General features: G+C 40.0%; 1 protein-coding gene across 19 annotated transcripts in view; it reads right to left on the bottom strand.

The window, feature by feature from the left end:
- SPIDR (scaffold protein involved in DNA repair) overlaps window positions 1-19,604 on the bottom strand; it is a 491,719-nt gene that overhangs the window by 385,125 nt on the left and 86,990 nt on the right. Inside the window, exon 1 of one of the 19 annotated variants that reach the window (XM_063668762.1) lies at window positions 4,828-4,859. The exons of the other annotated variants lie outside the window; for them this stretch is intronic. The gene's annotated coding sequence lies outside the window, so the exon portion shown is untranslated. Of the gene's footprint in view, window positions 1-4,827; window positions 4,860-19,604 lie in introns of those variants that run through there. 19 annotated transcript variants of the gene reach the window in all.

Genomic DNA, 19,604 nt, shown 5'->3' with positions numbered 1-19,604 from the left:
GGTAGACTCACTTGTGCCCAGCAGTTTGAGACCAGCTGGGGCAACACAGTGAAACTCTAGCTCTATAAAAATTTTTATAAAATTAGCTACTGTGGTGTGCCATGTCTGTAGTCCCAGCTAATCAGGAGGCTGAGGCTAGAGGATTCCTTGAGCCCAGGAGGAGTTCAAGGCTGCAGTGACCCATGATCACACCTGTGAACAGCCACTGCACTCCATTGTGGGCAACAGAGTGAGACCTAAAACAAATGAACATGCCAACAAGAATAAAAAATAAAATAGTCTGCCGAACAGTCATTTACTGGTTAACAGGTCTGGAAAACAAGGATGCTAATTCTCACCAGGTTGGAGAGGAAAGACTGCCAGAGTGAATGTAAACCACACATATATTCGTGACTACATGCAAGCCTGCTGAAATCACAGGTGAGTACTTCTTATTTAATGCTCTCCAGTATCATTTACTAACCTTCATATGGCCTTAAACACTAGATGATCAACATGTATGAGATCTCCTTGCCTTTCTCCTTATTTCCTCTCCATTTCCTTCCCTAATTTTTTTTCACAACTCCAAATTCCACACTTCAAATTTCTTTCTTAAAAGTGAAAAACAAAACAAAAGCACATATTTATGGAAATGAGTACTACGCTCATTGTGCTTGCCTTCTTAGAAGTTCAATTCAACTGAAACAAAAGAACCAAAAATTATATGGTGAGGAAAATAAATGCTATCTTGTTCCATCATACCACAGAAAGAATGTAACCCATAACCAGAGTAAAACGATGGATGAAAAATAAGATAAATAAAGAAGTTTGATTTGAGCGAATTTCTTTCTTCTCTTGGCCATCTAAGCCCCTCCACCCCATCTTTTCTTCGGGCAGATATCCTAGAGCTAAGCCTGGTGGATGTCTCAAGTAACCACGAGACATACACTGAGCAGGGCAGAGTGCTGCCATCTCCCACGCAGGACAGATAAGCACAGCGAGTTCTGACAGGTAGTTATGGCGTGGGTGTCGGGACATGGGAACCAGGTGGAATGATTTTCCTTTCTTCATACCAAATACCAAAGTGTGCCAAGGTCCAGAAATCTGGATGCCAGACTCTTAGTAAAAGATGAACAAGAAGCAGGCTAGCATAGAAAGCTTAACTGTTCTCTTACAAGCCTAGCGGATAAATTCACAATCTTTCCCCTAATTTCCTACCTATTTAAGAAAATATGTTACACAAGCACTCAACTTAAACTGACTAGTAGAACACAAGGGGATTCTTCTCTTATGATCTAATTCTAAGATTCCCTTGGTTGTTCTCATTCTGCCCCTTCTTGGTAAGTAATGCTAGGCAACTTTTTAATTTATTTGAGAGACAGCCAAGTTATCCAATATGCAAAATAAACCCCATTTCAACAGGGTCATTGAGGAAACTGAGTGAGAAAATATGTGTAAAATATTCTGCAGCACCCCACAAAGTAGGTAGGTGCTCACAAAATGGCAGCTTCATTCACTGCACGCATTTTAAAAACCAAAGTTCAGTATCCAAATTTTTCTAGGACTTTATGTTCATACTGGTCTTACTTTAGGTAACAGATGCAAACCACCCCCATCCCCCGCTACCACCCACTGCAAATGTGCTGTCTGTGCAACCATGTTTTCCACTAAAATTTCTTCTGGAAATATAAGTTATACAATCATAGCCACATAGTCAACCCATGGGACACTTCAGCTTTGTTAATGAGCAGTCTACTTAAAATTTAACTATCGTATATAATCCTGGTAATAGGTTTTCAAATGACCAAGCCATGTGATCATTAGACACTCCTTTCTTTAACTATTTTTCCTAATTAAGTGCAGAATCTTTCTCCACTTAATTCTTCCCATGGTTGAAAATTTTGATTATATCAGGAGACAAATTTGGTTAAATATTCTCAGCTCCCATAGGAATGCGTCGATATTGATGAACACTCTGAGGGAGCCTTCACTGAATGAGAAATTATGCTCCCAAGACAGCGACTCTGATCCCTTAACTTTATCCCATCACCTTCATTTCAGGAGTAAAACTGTTTGATAAAAGTAGAGAAATTTAAGGGAATAAGTATAAACCAAAAAGTATAACATCACCAATTCTATTTTCACGAGGATTTAATGTTTAAACAGTTGTATCTATTATGCTGTTATCACAGATACAGGTATTTCGATCATTAGCTCATGAGTATACAAAAGTCTTTGCCACCAGTTTTAGTCCCTGCCACTACTTGTCCACATGTGTTGTGTCTGCTACATTCATTCATTCACTCACTCATTCATGATGATCCTGGCCCTCAAGGAACCTGCAGCCTATTTGGGGAGGGGGTAAATAAGGCAATGATTACCAAGAGCTATGCCAAGGCTCTTGGCACTATTGTGATGTGATACCCAAGCCCAGCTCTTAACTAACAACTGCAAAAGAGCCACCACGGGGAAGTGGGAGGAAGCAGTAAACTCCTTCCAGAATTTAACAGGAAAAGGTTTTCTGAGAAATCTACGCACATTCAATCTGCATTTAAAAAATATTTAATAGTGTTTAGAGGTCCTTGGAAGAACAATGAATAAATATTTTTGTCAAAGGACGATTTAATGGGAAAATATGTAACTTCCATTTGAACTTCACTGGACTCTGATTTTAAGTAGCCCAGCCAATGTAACCCATGCAGAAAAATGTCCCAAAGGAATGGTTATAATACAGCTTTCTGATAATATGTTTGGTTTTAAATACTTAATCTATGTCTGTAAAAACATATGCTTGTGATTTATTTGCTTCACTTATTTTTCATGTATGTGTGATATCAAATAGGTTCCCAGACATAAATGCTCCATTACTGCAAATCTGAGCTGTGGTTGTTACCCATTCACTGTTCAGGTTTTAAGTACCTGGTGAGCAACTGTAGGCTAGGCATTCTATCAGATTCTAGAAAGGCATTAATGAATAAGGACATAATGAATGATCACAAAAATGCTAATTACCAGACATGAGCAAAAAAATAATAATAATAACACATTCCAACAGACATTAAGGCAGTATTTTTTTTTTTTTTTTTTTTTTTTTTTTACAAAAAACCTTCATTGGACAGACACGGTGGCTCACGCCTGTAATCGCAGCACTTTGGGAGGCCAAGGTGGGTGGACCACCTGAGGCCAGGAGTTTAGTGACCAGCTGGCCAATAAGGTGAAACCCTGTCTTTACTTAAAATACAAAAATTATTTAGGCGTGGTGGCGGGTGCCTGTAATCCGAGCTACTCAAGAGGCTGAGGCAGGAGACTCACTTGAACTGGGGAAGCAGAGGTTGCAGTGAGCCGAGATCGCTTCACTGCACTCCAGTCTGGGTGACAAAAGTGAAACTCCAGCTCAAGAAAACAAAAACAAAAAACCTTCATTAGGGCTTGGTGTGGTAGCTCATGCCTGTAATCCCAACACTCTGGGAGGCCAAGGCAGAAGGATCATTTGAGTCCAGGAGTTTGAGACCAGCCTGGGCAACATAGCAAGACCACAATCTCTACAAAAAACTGCAAAATTAGCCAGGCATGGTGGTACGTGCCTACAGTCCCAGCTACTCAAGAGGCTGAGGCAGGAGGATCACCTGAGCCCAGGAATTCAAGACTGCAGTGTGCTATGATTGCACCACTGCACTTCAGCCTGGGCAACAGAGTGAGACCCTGTTTCTACAAAAAAATAAAAAATTTAAAATAAATAAATGAAAATAGTCATCAGTATCAACATAAATTTATTACCTTGGTTAAATACTACAATGAATAGAAAAAACATTAGCATCAGAACGTCTTGTAAGCTAGTTGTAAGGCAAAATATGTTTGTTCACTCAGAAATCAAATTTTTAAAAAAAAATTATTTAAATATGCGTAATTTTCAGGCAAAACTGCTAAGTGCCAAATGAGTGATCAATAAGCTCCAATCCTTAGCTTTTTGTATACTGGTTGCATTTTTAATGCAAAAAAGTCAATGCACTTCTGTGGCTGAAAAAAAAAAGATGGCAAACGAAATAAAAGAAACTGAGGAAGAACTATGAGTGAAGGAATAAAATACATAAACATGAATATATCTTCATAGGTATATTCACCTTATCAAACACTATATTTTTGTAGCTTCTAAGTCACCTTTCCCAACTTTTTAATTCACATATATGACTGAGAAAAGCACTTTGTGAATATATTTTCTTTAAAGATATAAAATAATACCTTAAAATGATACAGCAGAGTCAATACATTATATGGTAGATTCTAATCTGGTATGGTTAGGAGAGCTGTTATTTCACCAAATCAGGCATGGAAAATCAGTAAATAGACAAGAATGTGATACTAGTATCAAAGCGTTGTCTGTATATGAAGCCTTAAAAGCAAAAAAACCCCATAACCCTGGAAAAAACAAGAGTATTAATAAGCTTGTTTTAAAACAACTGATTTCCCAGACCCACCTAACATGCAAAGACAAGAGGAACATTCCTCACTCGGTCAGAATCTACACTGAAACTTATGTGAATGAACTTGACCTGGGCTGGCAGCAATCCAGCAATCTTCGTCACTGAATGACTTAACAGAACACTGTGTTCTTGGCAAAAGCACAAAAAAAGTGTTGAAATCCACACTAAAAAAAAAAAAAAAATCTCAGTATAGATTTAAACCAATTTTAAAATACAATGATAAAAGATACTAAAATATAATAAGGGATTTTCAGTATTTGGTACATATTTAATTCAGGTAACATTTTTATCCTCATGCCATTTTGGTCACGTTCAATGCTTCCCTTGAACAATTGCTCCAACCCTCTCCCCACCACACTAAACTTACGCTCTGGCCTCCTCCTGTGTTACAACTTCTCCAACACTGTACCTGGAAAATTCCAAAGCAACCTAAGCTTGCATATTAGGGAGGGACAGCAAGTAAAGCCAGAAACAATGTGTTGACTCACTTCCGTGGAAAGCCCTAGAGAAAAATCTAGGCCACAGTTCAGCACTCTCACGCGATGCAGCTGCAGCAGGTAAGAGATGGTGAAGTTATGTCATTCTCACACAGGTCCTGCTAATTCAGCCACAAGGGTAAGATGCAAATGAGAAGGCAAGTAAAATACAATCTGGCATATATATAAGTATGCAGGCAGTCTACACACTATCAGAAAAAATACGATTTTAATTATTTTGACTCCCACCATGTTTGATGTTATTTAGAACTTAACTTTTTGAACAAAAATTTAACAAAATTAAGTTGAACAAAATTGTATCACATTTTGAAAGAATAACTTTTTTTTTTTTTTTTTTTTTTTTTTTTTTGAGATAGAGTCCCGCTCTGTCGCCAGGCTGGAGTGCAGTGGCGTGATCTCGGCTCACTGCAACCTTTGCCTCCCGGGTTCAAGCAATTCTCCTGCCTCAGCCTCCCAAGTAGCTGGGACTACAAGTGCATGCCACCACGCCCAGCTAATTTTTGTATTTTTAGTAGAGATGGGGTTTCACCACGTTGGCCGGGATGGTCCCGATCTCTCAACCTCGTCGACTGGGCCTCCCAAAGCGTTGAGATTACAGGCGTGAGCCACCATGCCTGGCAGAAAGAATAACTTTCCAAGTTACTTAGTTTTTGCCATCCTCCTTTTCCCCTACTTTAAATTTTGGGTCTTCCAAAATGCCATCCTTGTTATATAACATCATGATAGTTCATTTTCACCATTAGCAAAAGCAGTTCACAACTATCTCATACTCTGGGGAAAACCTACATAAGGCCTAAAGTGTTCAGAGTGAACAAGATCCAAACCACAAACATTTAGCAGTCTACGCTGGCAGAATCCACCACAATGAAAAATGTTTAGCCCTTCCTTTCACCCCTCAACATTGTAGTCTTCAGTCTTAATTTTTCACCACATTTACTGCTAGTGGCTAAAATAAATCAGATCTCTCATCCTATAGCAACACATATCCAATGTCTAGGCTAAGACAAATAGACATATAAAGCCTTTAACTGTAATGTTTATATTTTATAGCCTAGACTCCAGATGAAAACAAGAAGTACACGGTCAAATTATTTTCTTTCTTTCTTTTTTTTTTTTTTTGTTGAGACGGAGTCTGGCTCTGTCACCAGGCTGAAGTGCAGTAGCGCGATCTTAGCTCACTGCAACTTCTGCCTCCCGGGTTCAAGTGATTCTCCTGCCTCAGCCTCCTGAGTAGCTGGGATTACAGGCACGCACCATCACGCCCGGATAATTTTTGTATTTTTAGTAGAGACGGGGGGGTTTCACCAAGTTGGCCAGGATAGTCTCGATCTCTTGACCTCGTGATCCACCCGTCTCGGCCTCCCAAAGTGCTGGGATTACAGGCGTGAGCCACTGCACCCAGCCCAAATTATCCTCTAACACAGTAAAATGTTTAAAGGATCCTGAACATCTGTTCTTTCAAAATTATAATATACAGTCATCCCTCAGTAAGCATGGGGGATTGCTTCTAGGACCTGCTCACTCCGATGACAAGAAAATCCAAGGATGCTCAAGTTCCTGATCTAAAATGATGTAGTATGTGAGTATAACATTATATACATCCTCCTGTATACTTTAATTCATCTCTAGACTAGTTATAATACCTAACACAATGCCTACATATCACTTCATTCAGTGTAGTACTCAATGTGGCAAAATCAAGTTTTGTTTTTTGGAACTTTGTAGAATTTGTCTTTCCAAATATTTTTGATCCATGGTTGATTGAATCCGCATATCCCTTGGATATGGAGGGCTAACTGTACTTTAAAAGTTATGGTTTCAAAGTTAAGACATCATTTTGTTCAACTTGTGTTCGAAAAGTTAAGTTCTAGGTAACATCTTCCCCACCCTACGGTCCCACACTCCAGCCTGCAATGACTATTAAACACACCTGTTTCATCCCAGCTCTTTACATTTTCTACTTTAAATGTGATAAATCCCACTCAGTCTTCAAAACCCAACTCAGTTTCCTTTCTGAACTCACCTACCTTCTTCACACTGCTTTTAAAACATGAGACCTCAAAATAATAATCAATTCTGAGAGGATATGTTTCAAGACCCCCAGTGGATGTCTGAAAACATGGATAGTACCAAACGCTATATTCACCATAGTTTTTCCCATGAATACATGCCTATGATGAAGCTTAATTTATAAATCAGACACAGTAAACAGACTAACGACATAATAATAGAACGATTATAACAACATGCCAGCATTACTGTTCTTGCACTTTGGGGTCACTATTAAGTAAAATAAGAGTGACGTGAACGCGGCACTGAGATATTGCGATGGTCAATCTGGTAACAGTGGCTACGAAGAGACTAACAGGCAGGAGCATCTACAGCATGGATAGGTGGGACAAAACGGGATTCATGTCCCAGATGAGACAGAATGGGGTGGCAAGAGATTTCATCATACAGTTGAGAATGGTGTGGGTGTGCTCTAAAATTAATCACTCCTAGAATTTTCCATTTAATACTTTCAGATTATGGCTGGTCACAAGTAACTAAGGCCTCAGAAAACCAAACTGTAGATAAAGGGGGGATTACTGTGTATCACGCAAAAGTTGTTTCTCAAATGTTACCTTCATTTAAGCCAGCCATTCTTGACCATAGTATGATGAGGGCTGTGGTGAACAGCTAGGAAAAGATGTTAGATATGGTCGCAAAATAATAAAGTACTAAGGTTTACATTTGCTCCTTTATTTAAGAAATTAGGCCGGGCAGAGTGGTGCACGCCTGTAACCCCAGCACTTTGGGAGGCCGAGGCAGGCAGATCACTTAATGTCAAGAGTTCAAGACCAACCTGGACAACATGGTGAAACCCCATTTCTACTAAAAATACAAAAGTTAGCCAGGCATGGTGGCACACGCCTGTAATCCCAGCTAAGTGGGAGGCTAAGGCAGAAGAATGGCTTGAACCCAGGAGGTAGAGGCTGCAGTGGGCCGAGATTGCACCACTGCACTTCAGCATGGGTGACAGAGCGAGACTCTATCTTTTATTTATGACATAAATTATAACAAATACCATCTTTCACGTGTCAAGGAAAAAAAGGTTTAAAACCGCTTATCTTAGCAATCACACTCAGAGCTGCTCAGAGCATTTTCTTGGGAATCTGCAAATATTCTTTGTTATAATTTACATAATTCCATTCATACAAATTTCATTAAAATGGGGATTACAGTAACAGCAAATTTGTTGGATTATTAAGAAAAAGCCGATCATTCCAAGATGGCTGAATAGGAACAGCTCCAGTCTACAGCTCCCAGCATGAGTGACGCAGAAGACGGGTGATTTCAGCATTTCCAAAGGAGGTACCGGGTTCATCTCACTGGGACTGGTTAGACAGCGGGTACAGCCCACGGAGTGTGAGCCGAAGCAGGGCGGGGCATCACCTCACCCGGGAAGCGCAAAGGGTCGGGGAATTCCCTTTCCTAGCCAAGGGAAGCCATGACAGATGGTCCCTGGAAAATCAGGACACTCCCGCCCTAATACTGCGCTTTTCCAATGGTCTTAGCAAACGGCACACCAGGACATTATATACTGTGCCTGGCTCGGAGGGTCCCACGCCCACGGAGCCTTGCTCAGTGCTAGCACAGCAGTCTCAGATCGAACTGTGAGGCAGCAGCGATGCTGGAGAAGATGCAACTGCCATTGCTGAGGCTTGAGTAGGTAAACAAACTCGCCGGGAAGCTCGAACTGGCTGGAGCCCACTGCAGCTCAACAAGCCTGCCTGCCTCTGTAGACTCCACCTCTGGGGGCAGGGCACAGCTGAACAAAAGGCAGTAGAAACTTCTGCAGACTTAAACATCCCTGTCTGACAGCTTTGAAGAGAGCAGTGGCTCTCCTAGAACGGAGTTTGAGATCTGAGAACAGACACACTGCCTCCTCAAGTGGGTCCCTGACCCCCAAGCAGCCTAACTGGGAGACACCTCCCAGTAGGGGCTGACTGACACCTCATACAGCTGGGTGCCCCTCTGAGACGAAGCTTCCAGAGGAAGCCTCTGGCAGCAACATTTGCTGTTCTGCAATATTTGCTGTTCTGCAGCCTCTACTGGTGATACCCAGGCAAACAGGGTCTGGAGTGGACCTCCAACAAACCCCAACAGACCTGCAGCTGAGGGTCCTGTTAGAAGGAAAAACAACAAAGAGACAGGAATAGCATCAACATCAACAAAAAGGACATCCACACTAAAACCCCATCTGTAGGTCACCATCATCAAATACCAAAGGTAGATAAAACCACAAAGATGGGGAGAAACCAGAGCAGAAAAGCTGAAAATTCTAAAAACCACAGAGCGCCTCTTCTCCTCCAAAGGATCACAGCTCCTCACCAGCAATCAAAGCTGGACGGAGAATGACTTTGACAAGTTGACAGAAGTAGGCTTCAGAATATCGGTAATAACAAACTTCTCAAAGCTAACGGAGGATGTTCAAACCCATCATAAGGAAGCTAAAAACGTTGAAAAAAGATTAGACAAATGGCTAACTAGAATAAATAGCATGGGGAAGACCTTAAATGAACTGATGGAGCTGAAAACCACGGCACGAGAACTACGTGACGCATGCACAAGCTTCAGTAGCCGATTCATTGAAGTGGAAGAAAGGTGACTGAAGATCAAATGAATGAAATGAAGCGAAAAGAGAAGTTTAGAGAAAAAAGAGTAAAAAGAAACAAACAAACCCTCCAAGAAATATGAGACTATGTGAAAACACCAAATCTACATTTGATTGGTGTACCTGAAAGTTACAGGGAGAATGGAACCAAGATGGAAAACACTCTTCAGGATATTATCCATTATCCAGGAAAACTTCCCCAACTTAGCAAGGCAGGCCAACATTCAAATTCAGAAAATACAGAGAACGACACAAAGATACTCCTCAAGAAGAGCAACCCCAAGACACATAATTGTCAGATTCACCAAAGTTGAAATGAAGGAAAAAATGTTCAGGGTAGCCAGAGAGAAAGGTCAGGTTACACACGAAGGGAAGCCCATGAGACTAACAGAGGATATCTCGGCAGAAACTCTACAAGCCAGAAGAGAGTGGGGGCCAATATTCAACAATCTTAAAGAAAAGAATTTTCAACACAGAATTTCACATCCAGCCAAACTAAGCTTCATAAGTGAAGGAGAAATAAAATCCTTTATAGACAAGTAAATGCTGAGTGAGTCTGTCACCACTAGGCCTGCCCTAAAAGAGCTCCTGAAAGAAGCATTAAACATGCAAAGGAACAACTGGTACCAGCCACTGCAAAAACATGCCAAATTGTAAAGACCATCGATGCTAGGAAGAAACTGCATCAACTAACGAACAAAATAACCACCTAATATCATAATGACGGGATCAAATTCACACCTAACAATATTAAATTTAAATGTAAATAGGTTAAATGCCACAATTAAAAGACACAGACTAGCAAATTGGATAGAGTCAAGACCCATCAGTGTGCTGTATTCAGGAGACCCAACTCACCTGCAGAGACACACACAGGCTCAAAACAAAAGAATGGAGGAAGATCTACCAAGCAAATGGAAAACAAAAAAAAAAGCAGGGGTTGCAATCCTAGTCTCTGATAAAACAGACTTTAAACCAACAAAGATCAAAAGAGACAAAGAAGGCCATTACATAATGGTAAAGGGATCAACAAGAAGAGCTAACTATCTGAAATATATATGCACCCAATACAGAAGCACCCAGATTCATAAAGCAAGTCCTTACAGATCTACAAAGAGACTTAAAGACTCCCACACAGTAATAATGGGAGACTTTAACACCCCACTGTCAATATTAGACAGATCAACGAGACAGAAAGTTAACAAGGATATCCAGGAATTGAACTCAGCTCTGCACCTAGTGGACCTAATAGACATCTACAGAACTCTCCACCCCAAATCAACAGAATATACATTCTTCTCAGCACCGCATCGCACTTATTCCAAAATTCACCACATAGTTGGAAGTAAAGCACTACTCAGCAAATGTAAAAGAACAGAAATCGTAACAAACTGTCTCTCAGACCACAGTGCAATCAAGTTAGATCTCAGGATTAAGAAACTCACTCAAAACCGCTCAACTACATAGAAACTGAACAACCTGCTCCTGAATGACTACTGGGTAAATAACGAAATGAAGGCAAAAATAAAGGTGTTCTTTGAAACCAGTGAGAACAAAGACACAAAATACCAGAATCTCTGGGACACATTTAAAGCAGTGTGTAGAGGGACATTTATAGCTCTAAATGCCCACAGGAGGAAAGATCTAAAATTGACACCCTAACATCACAATTAACAGAACTAGAGCAACAAGAGCCAACACTTTCAAAAGCTAGCAGAAGGCAAGAAATAACTAAGATCAGAGCAGAACTGAAGGAGACAAAAACACAAAAAAGCCCTTCAAAAAATCAATGAATCCAGGAGCTGGTTTTTTGAAAAGATCAACAAAATTAATAAACCGCTAGCAAGACTAATAAAGAAGAAAAGAGAGAAGAATCAAATAGACGCAATAAAAAATGATAAAGGGGATATCACCACCAATCCCACAGGAATACAAACTACCATCAGAGAATACTATAAACACCTCTACACAAATAAACTAGAAAATCTAGAATGGATAAATTCCTGCACACATACACCCTCCCAAGACTAAACCAGGGAGAAGTTGAATCCCTGAATAGACCAATAACAGGTTCTGAAATTGAGACAATAGCCTACCAAGCAAAAAGAGTCAGGACCAGACAGATTCACAACCAAATTCTACCAGAGGTACAAAGAAGAGCTGGTACCATTCCTTCTGAAACTATTCCAATCAATAGAAAAAGAGGGAATCCTCCCTAACTCATTTTATGAGGCCTGCATCATCCTGATACCAAAGCCTGGCAAAGACACAACAAAAAAAGTTTTAGACCAATATCCCTGATGAACATCAACGCAAAAATCCACAATAAAATACTGGCAAACCGAATCTAGCAGCACATGAAAAAACGTATCCACCACAATCAAGTTGGCTTCATCCCTGGGATGCAAGGCTGCTTCAATATATGCAAATCAATAAACGTAATCTATCACATAAACAGAACCAAAGACAAAAACCACATGATTATCTCAATAGATGCAGAAAAAGCCTTTGACAAAATTCAACAGTACTTCATGCTAAAAACTCTCAATAAACTAGGTATTGATGGAATGTATCTCAAAATAATAAGAGCTATTTATGACAAACCCACAGCCAATGTCATGCCGAACGGGCAAAAACTAGAAGCATTCCCTTTGAAAACTGGCATAAGACAGGCATGCCCTCTCTCACCACTCGTATTTAACATAGTGTTGGAAATTCTGGCCACGGCAATCAGGCAAGAGAAAGAAATAAAGGGTTTTCAATAAGGAAAAGAGGAAGTCAAACTGTCCCTATTTGCAGATGACATCATTCTATATTTAGAAAACCCCATTGTCTCAACTCCAAATCTCCTTAAACTGATAAGTAACTTCAGCAAAGTCTCAGGATACAAAATCAATGTGCAAAAATCACAAGCATTCCTATACTCCAATAACAGACAAACACAGAGCCAAATCATGAGTGAACTCCGATTCACAATTACTTCAAAGAGAATAAAATACCTAGGAATCCAACTTACAAGGGATTTGAAGGACCTCTTCAAGGAGAACTACAAACCACTGCTCAAGGAAATGAAAGAGGATACAAACAAATGGAAGAACATTCCATGCTCATGGATAGGAAGAATCAATATCGTAAAAATGGCCATAATGCCCAAGGTAATTTATAGATTCAATGCCATCCCCATCAAGCTACCAATGACTTTCTTCACAGAATTGAAAAAAACTGCTTTAAAGTTCATATGGAACCAAAAAAGAGCCCGCATGGCCAAGTCAATCCTAAGCCGAAAGAACAAAGCTGGAGGCATCACACTACCTGACTTCAAACTATACTACAAGGCTACAGTAACCAAAACAGCGTGGTACTGGTACCAAAACAGAGATATAGACCTATGGAACAGAACAGAGCCCTCAGAAATAATACCACACATCTATAATCAGGTGATCTTTGACAAATCTGACAAAAACAACAAATGGGGAAAGAATTTCTTATTTAATAAATGGTGCTGCGAAAACTGGCTAGCCATATGTAGAAAGCTGAAACTGGATCCCTTCCTTACACCTTATACTAAAATTAATTCAAGATGGATTAAAGACTTAAATGTTACACCTGAAACCATAAAAACCCTAGAAGAAAACCTAGGCAATACCATTCAGGACATAGGCATGGGCAAGGACTTCATGTCTAAAACACCAAAAGCAATGGCAACAAAAGCCAAAATTGACAAATGGGATCTAATTAAACTAAAGAGCTTCTGCACAGCAAAAGAAACTACCATCAGAGTGAACAGGCAACCTATAGAATGGGAGAAAATTTTTGCAATCTACCCATCTGACAAAGGGCTAATATCCAGAATCTACAAAGAGCTTAAACAAATTTACAAGAAAAAATCAAACAGCCCCATCAAAAAGTGGGCAAAGGATATGAACAGACACTTCTCAAAAGAAGATATTCATGCAGCAACAGACACATGAAAAAATGCTCATCATCACTGGCCATCAGAGAAATACAAATCAAAACCACAATGAGATACCATCTCACACCAGTTAGAATGGCGATCATTAAAAAGTCAGGAAACAACAGGTGCTGGAGAGGATGTGGAGAGATAGGAACGCTTTTACACTGTTGGTGGGACTGTAAACTGGTTCAACCATTGTGGAAGACAGTGTGGTGATTCCTCAAGGATCTAGAACTAGAAATACCATTTGACCCAGCCATCCAATTACTGGGTATATACCCAAAGGATTATAAATCATGCTATTATAAAGACACATACACATGGATGTTTACTGCGGCACTATTCACAATAGCAAAGACTTGGAACCAACCCAAATGTCCAACAATGATAGACTGGATTAAGAAAATGTGTCACATATACACCATGGAATACCGCACAGCCATAAAAAAGGATGAGTTCATGTCCTTTGTAGGGACATGGATGAAGGTGGAAACCATCATTCTGAACAAACTATCGCAAGGACAGAAATCCAAACACCACATATTCTCACTCATGGGTGGGAATGGAATAATGAGAACACTTGGACACAGCGTGGGGAAAATCACACACTGGGGACTGTCGTGGGGTGGGGGGAGAGGGGAGGGATAGCATTAGGAGAAATAACCTAATGTAGATGACGAGTTAATGGGTGCAGCACACCAACATGGCACATGTATATGTATGTAACAAACCTTCACGTTGTGCACATGTACCCTAGAACTTAACGTATAATAATAATAAAAAAAGAAAAAGCCAACAAAATACATAAAATGGCCCAGTAGAGTCTCTGCCACAGAAGATTAAATACGTAAGAATGTCCTACAAGCATTTTCTTTTCCCCCTGAAGGACAATTCTCCAGGTGACCTTGGATGGACCCAGTTCTCCCTGATCTTCCTTGTATTCTTAAGAATTAACTGTAGAATGTTCTGGGACTGAAACATCCTGAGAAAGGGAAGGACTGGCAGGAGAAGCCCGGGTTCTGTTTAAATCCCTGCCCGAAACAGGATGTCCTTCCACACTTTAGCCCAACAGTTCTGTGGCCCCTAGAGTATAAAACCCATGTCATGCTGCTTTCTGAGGTCCTGCAGCTGTGTTGCAAGTGAAGCACACGCAGATGAGACTCCATCCACCCCAGGCAGCTTTCCTCAGCCTTGAGAGACTGGCGCACAAGAAATCCTCAGGCTTCTTCTGGCCCTCACTGCCTGTCTCTAAGTAATAAAGCAGCTTCACGTAAGTTTTGTCTCACTGAACTTGGACAAGTTGGTAACCAGTGCACAGTGACCCTGTTTCACACCCTCCACTTCATTAGTTCATTGATTCAGCAAACATTTAGTGAGTATCTAGCACATGCCAACCTCTATGCCAGGTACTGGGAATGAGAAATCTTAACCTAAAGAAGAGACTCAAGTCTCTCCCTGAACACAAAAGTCCAGTTTTCAGATACCTGATGTCAAAAATGGTACAGATAAAGGGAATCTTTGTTTTCCTATTTTACATCTTAATTTTAATACTGTCAATCAGATTTTTATATTCCAAATAAATTTTTTATATTAAAGGCACTCTGTATTCTCAAACACTAGAATTTGTATTGGGTATTTAAAAGAGAAAAAATAACATCAATAAACAAAACAAGGCTACAATCTTCAAAACTCCTCCTAAGAGTTAACATGGATGATATGACATCCACCTAAACATAATATTAATTTACTAGTATAATAAAGTTAGAACAGCTAGATAATGAGCTTGGAGAGTGTGTGTCTCAACAATTTCCAATCAAACAGAACCCTAGATGCGACTGGGAGATTTGTTTTTATAAATTATGTACATATTCTGAAATATCTGCTCATAAATATGACTAGTCTGGTTTTAAGAACATGCTGGGAAAATGTTCACAATTACTTTATTAATACAGTACAGCCTAAAGTCAGAAAGAAAGGGTAGCCAAGAGAGGTATCTGCACTAAAGGTACGTAAATATTTAAACACCAGCGTCGATAAGAAAGGAAATAACAAGAAAGGAGTGTACAATGTGTGCTAAATGCTACCTTTAAAAATTTAAAAAATAAGACATTTCAGGCTGGGTGCACTTGCTCATATCTGTAATCCCAGCACTTCGGGAAGACGAGGCAGGTGGATCACCTGAGGTCAAGAGTTCGAGACTAACCTGGCCAAAATGGTGAAACCCCTTCTCTATGAAAAATACAAAAATTAGCCGGGTGTGGTGGCGTGCGCTTCTAATCCCAGCTACTCGGGAGCCTGAGGCGGGAGAATCGCTTGAACCCGGGAGGCGGAGGCTGCAGTGAGCCAAGACCTCACCACTGCACTCCAGCCTGGGTGACAGAGCAAGACTCCATCTCAAAAAAAAAAAAAAAAAAAAAGACCTTTCAAAGTACAATAGAAGATAGGTGAGAAATATGAGGAAGAGAATCTGCCTTGTGTTCCCATGACAACTAAACAGGTAGGGCAGCATGGGGCAGCCAATGCAGGAGGTCAGGCCTGCCCTAGGCTGCTTTCCCAGCTCTAAAATTCAGACAATTCCATATGACAATAAACAAATGGAAATGTCTCCCAAACTAGACAAAATCCTCCTCCCATACTAAATCTTAGTACAAATAGTTAGACTTCTTTAACAGTTTCCTTAAACACACAATTTCACATAAAATATCTTTTTCGAGATCACTAGAAATAGTAATAAAAAGGTGAAGAATGGAAAAAAGCCAGATAGAAGGCAGAGCTGCAGCAAATACATTGGTGGTATTCTCCATGCGCAACTCCAAGAAACATGTCTTGTGTGGTTTTGGCAGGGACTGCACAGGGGAAGATTCTGTAGGAGCTGCTGAGAATGCCAAGTCAGATAGTGCTGCTGCTTTCTATGTGCTGTGATGAGAAGTTATCATAGATGGCAATAAAGCTTTAGCAAAGGAATCTGAAAAATGCTCCTGGATGCACACAGGAATATTCCCATATGTTTTTCCACCATGAGGGACAAATGTTACTAGTGGCTCTGGAAACCAAAACTTAGGAAGTGGGCATCAACAATGTAAATCTTAAGACAACAGCAAACACGGGGGTGGAGATCCAGGTGTAGGGAAAAAAAAGTTCTGTTTTGCATAAGAATTATCTGTAACAAAGTAAAACATTAAACTGAGAAAAAAAATTTGAAAATGGAACAGAAAATGGAATTTAGTATTTACTAACCTATTATTACTAATTTAAATGTGTGAAATACTTTTTAGTTCCCAATTTTTTTTTTTTTAAACAAAAACCATGCATGTTTATTTATCTCTAAAGGCCCTGACCTGCAACCAAAGTCCTGCTGGTATTATTTTTCCCATAGGTTTTAAGTTACTTACACAGAAATTCTTCTGCTATGAAACATTTTTAAGAACATATTCTTACATCTGGAAAGGGAATATCATACTACCTCATAGCCTTGCTGTGAGAATTAAATGACATAGGCAAATATGTCAGGAAAGGTTATCTATCAGTACACTGTTTCAACTCCAATTTTTCTAATGCCAACTGAGTGTACTGCAATTCAATTCTGACATTAACTACCTGAGTTAGCAAAGACCCCACAAGTGAAGGGTAAAGTCCTCCACAAGGCTGCCCTCACTTCTGATGTCAGTCTCAGGAACAGGCATCCCCCCAAGCTGACTGGCTACAGAGGGGCTCCCACAGTCCACTCAGGTTTAATAATTCACTACAACTCATAGAACTCAGGAACAGTGCTACACTTACAACTAGTTTAACTATAAAAGATACACATAGGGTGAGGTCTGGGAAGGTCCCAGACACAACAGAGCTTCCATAACCTCTCCTAACTCCATGATGTGGAGCCAGGATGCATCAGCCTCTGGACACTGATGTGTTTGCTAACCAGGAAGAGCCACTGAGCTTTAGTATCCAGAATTTTAAGTTTCATTATGCAGGAATGATTGATTACATCAGTGACCTCCCTAGAGTTCAGGCGGCTAAAGTCCCAGCCTTCTAAACATGTGTTTGGTATTTCTAGTGATGAGCCTTCAGAGATCTCCACCTAATTACATAACAAAGACACTCCAAGGATTTTTGATGGGTTTTTTGTTGTTGTTGTTGTTTTGTTTCTTCACACAGGGTGTCACTCTGTCACCCAGACTGGAGTGCAGTGGCGCAACGTCGGCTCACTGCAGCCTTCGCCTCCTGGGTTCAAGTGATTCTCCCACCTCAGCCTCCTGAGTAGCTGAGACTACAGGGTGCCACCATGTCCAGATAGTTTTTGTATTTTTAGTAGAGACGGGGTTTCGCCATGTTGGCCAGGCTCATCTCGAACTCCTGACCTCAAGTGATCTACCCACCTCGGCCTCCCAAAGTGCTGGGATTACAAACATGAGCCACTGCACCTGGCCTATTAATGTTTATTGTACGTGTTGAGAAAAAGCCAGAAACTGAACTTAAACTTCGAGTCCCACGGTTATATCTCCCCTTGGGAACTCGTAGCTATACAGGACAAAATGCCCCTAAAGCACACATTTATTGATAAAGCCCATAACCTCTTTTGTGTTAGAAACTTTATCTACTTGGAAGGCGAAGAAAGAAGGCATAATATGAAATTGTAACAGCCACTAAAAATAATAAACATGAAAAACTGGAAAAGCCCCACAAAATTATACCACCTCTATAATACATTTATGGAAAGACATTTACACTTATGGATAGAAATGAAAGCAGCAATAGAAGAATGTAAACAGTCCAGGCGTGGTGGCTCACGCCTGTAATCCCAGCACTTTGGGAGGCCGAGGCATGCGGATCACGAGGTCATGAGTTCCAGACCAGCCTGCCCAACATAGTGAAACCCTGTCTATACTAAAAATACAAAAAATTAGGCAGCCGTGGTGGCGGGCGCCTATAATCCCAGCTACTTGGGAGGCTGAGGCAGCAGACTTGCTTGAACCTGGGAGGCAAAGGTTGCAGTGAGCTGAGATCACGCCATTGCACTCCAGCCCGGGCGACAGTGCGAGACTCCATCTCAAAAAAAAAAAAAAATTGTAAACAATTATGTTATGCTCAACATGTATTCAGCTTAAAGTTTTTGTTTTAAATAAAAAAGTGAGTTTTCCTTTTCACTCTAAACAAGTCCTCAAAATGCAAAGAATATCCTTATCTTGTGGGTTTTTAAAATAAATACCCGTTTTCACAAGCCCCAGTACTTAGTTCACTCTCATCTACTGATCTTCTTCAGGTAAGCGAGAAAAACATGGAAATTATTAAGATATAGGTTAATTACATAAAAAGAATGGTAAATAAATTTTCATCTTCAAATATTTTTCTCTGGCTACAATCACACAAACATGGTGAATTAGTTTTTAATAGGAGCATGTTAGGTTAGTTCTCCATAGAAAAATAGTAGGATCATAGTAAATTCGTTCTCACTAGAAACACAGTAAATTAAACAGAAGGGGCAATCTTATCAAAGCACAACCTAGAACATTTTCAGTTTGTTTTGTATAAAAAAAGGCAGAAAATCGCTAAACTTCCAAAAATCTAATCCCATGATTCTGTGTTAAATCTTAATTCTTGAATGGTGAATCATTTCTTAAAGATAATATTTAAAACGGAAATGTTAAATATTAAATATTTAAAATCCCTCTGAGCAGTTGTACTAAGACAAATTCAAAGATCTAGTTAAGGAAATTCTTTACTTCCTCATAGTGACTTCTCGCTCATGAAGATTCACTTTAAGTAGTACTTTTGTCTAAACTACAACAATGCAAGCTCAATTGATTTTATTCATTTTGTCCTTTACTCTTAAAAGTAATTCCCTATTCTCACCTATGTTAAGCCATTTAGGCTGAAAGACGTCAAGGCTGACCCCCCAACAACAGCTGGGATGGTATCTACTAATGTAAATTTGAGCAGGACTACCCTTAGGATACGTGGAACCCCTGGGCAAATAATTTTTTGTGAGGCCTCTTTATGTATAAATAATTTGATTTTAAAGTATATTACAAAATCAT

The sequence above is a fragment of the Pongo pygmaeus genome, chromosome 7 (genome assembly GCF_028885625.2).
Source record: "Pongo pygmaeus isolate AG05252 chromosome 7, NHGRI_mPonPyg2-v2.0_pri, whole genome shotgun sequence".
NCBI lineage: Eukaryota > Metazoa > Chordata > Mammalia > Primates > Hominidae > Pongo > Pongo pygmaeus.
Note: the sequence above shows the minus strand (reverse complement) of the source record. Positions and strands in the feature narration are given on the sequence as shown.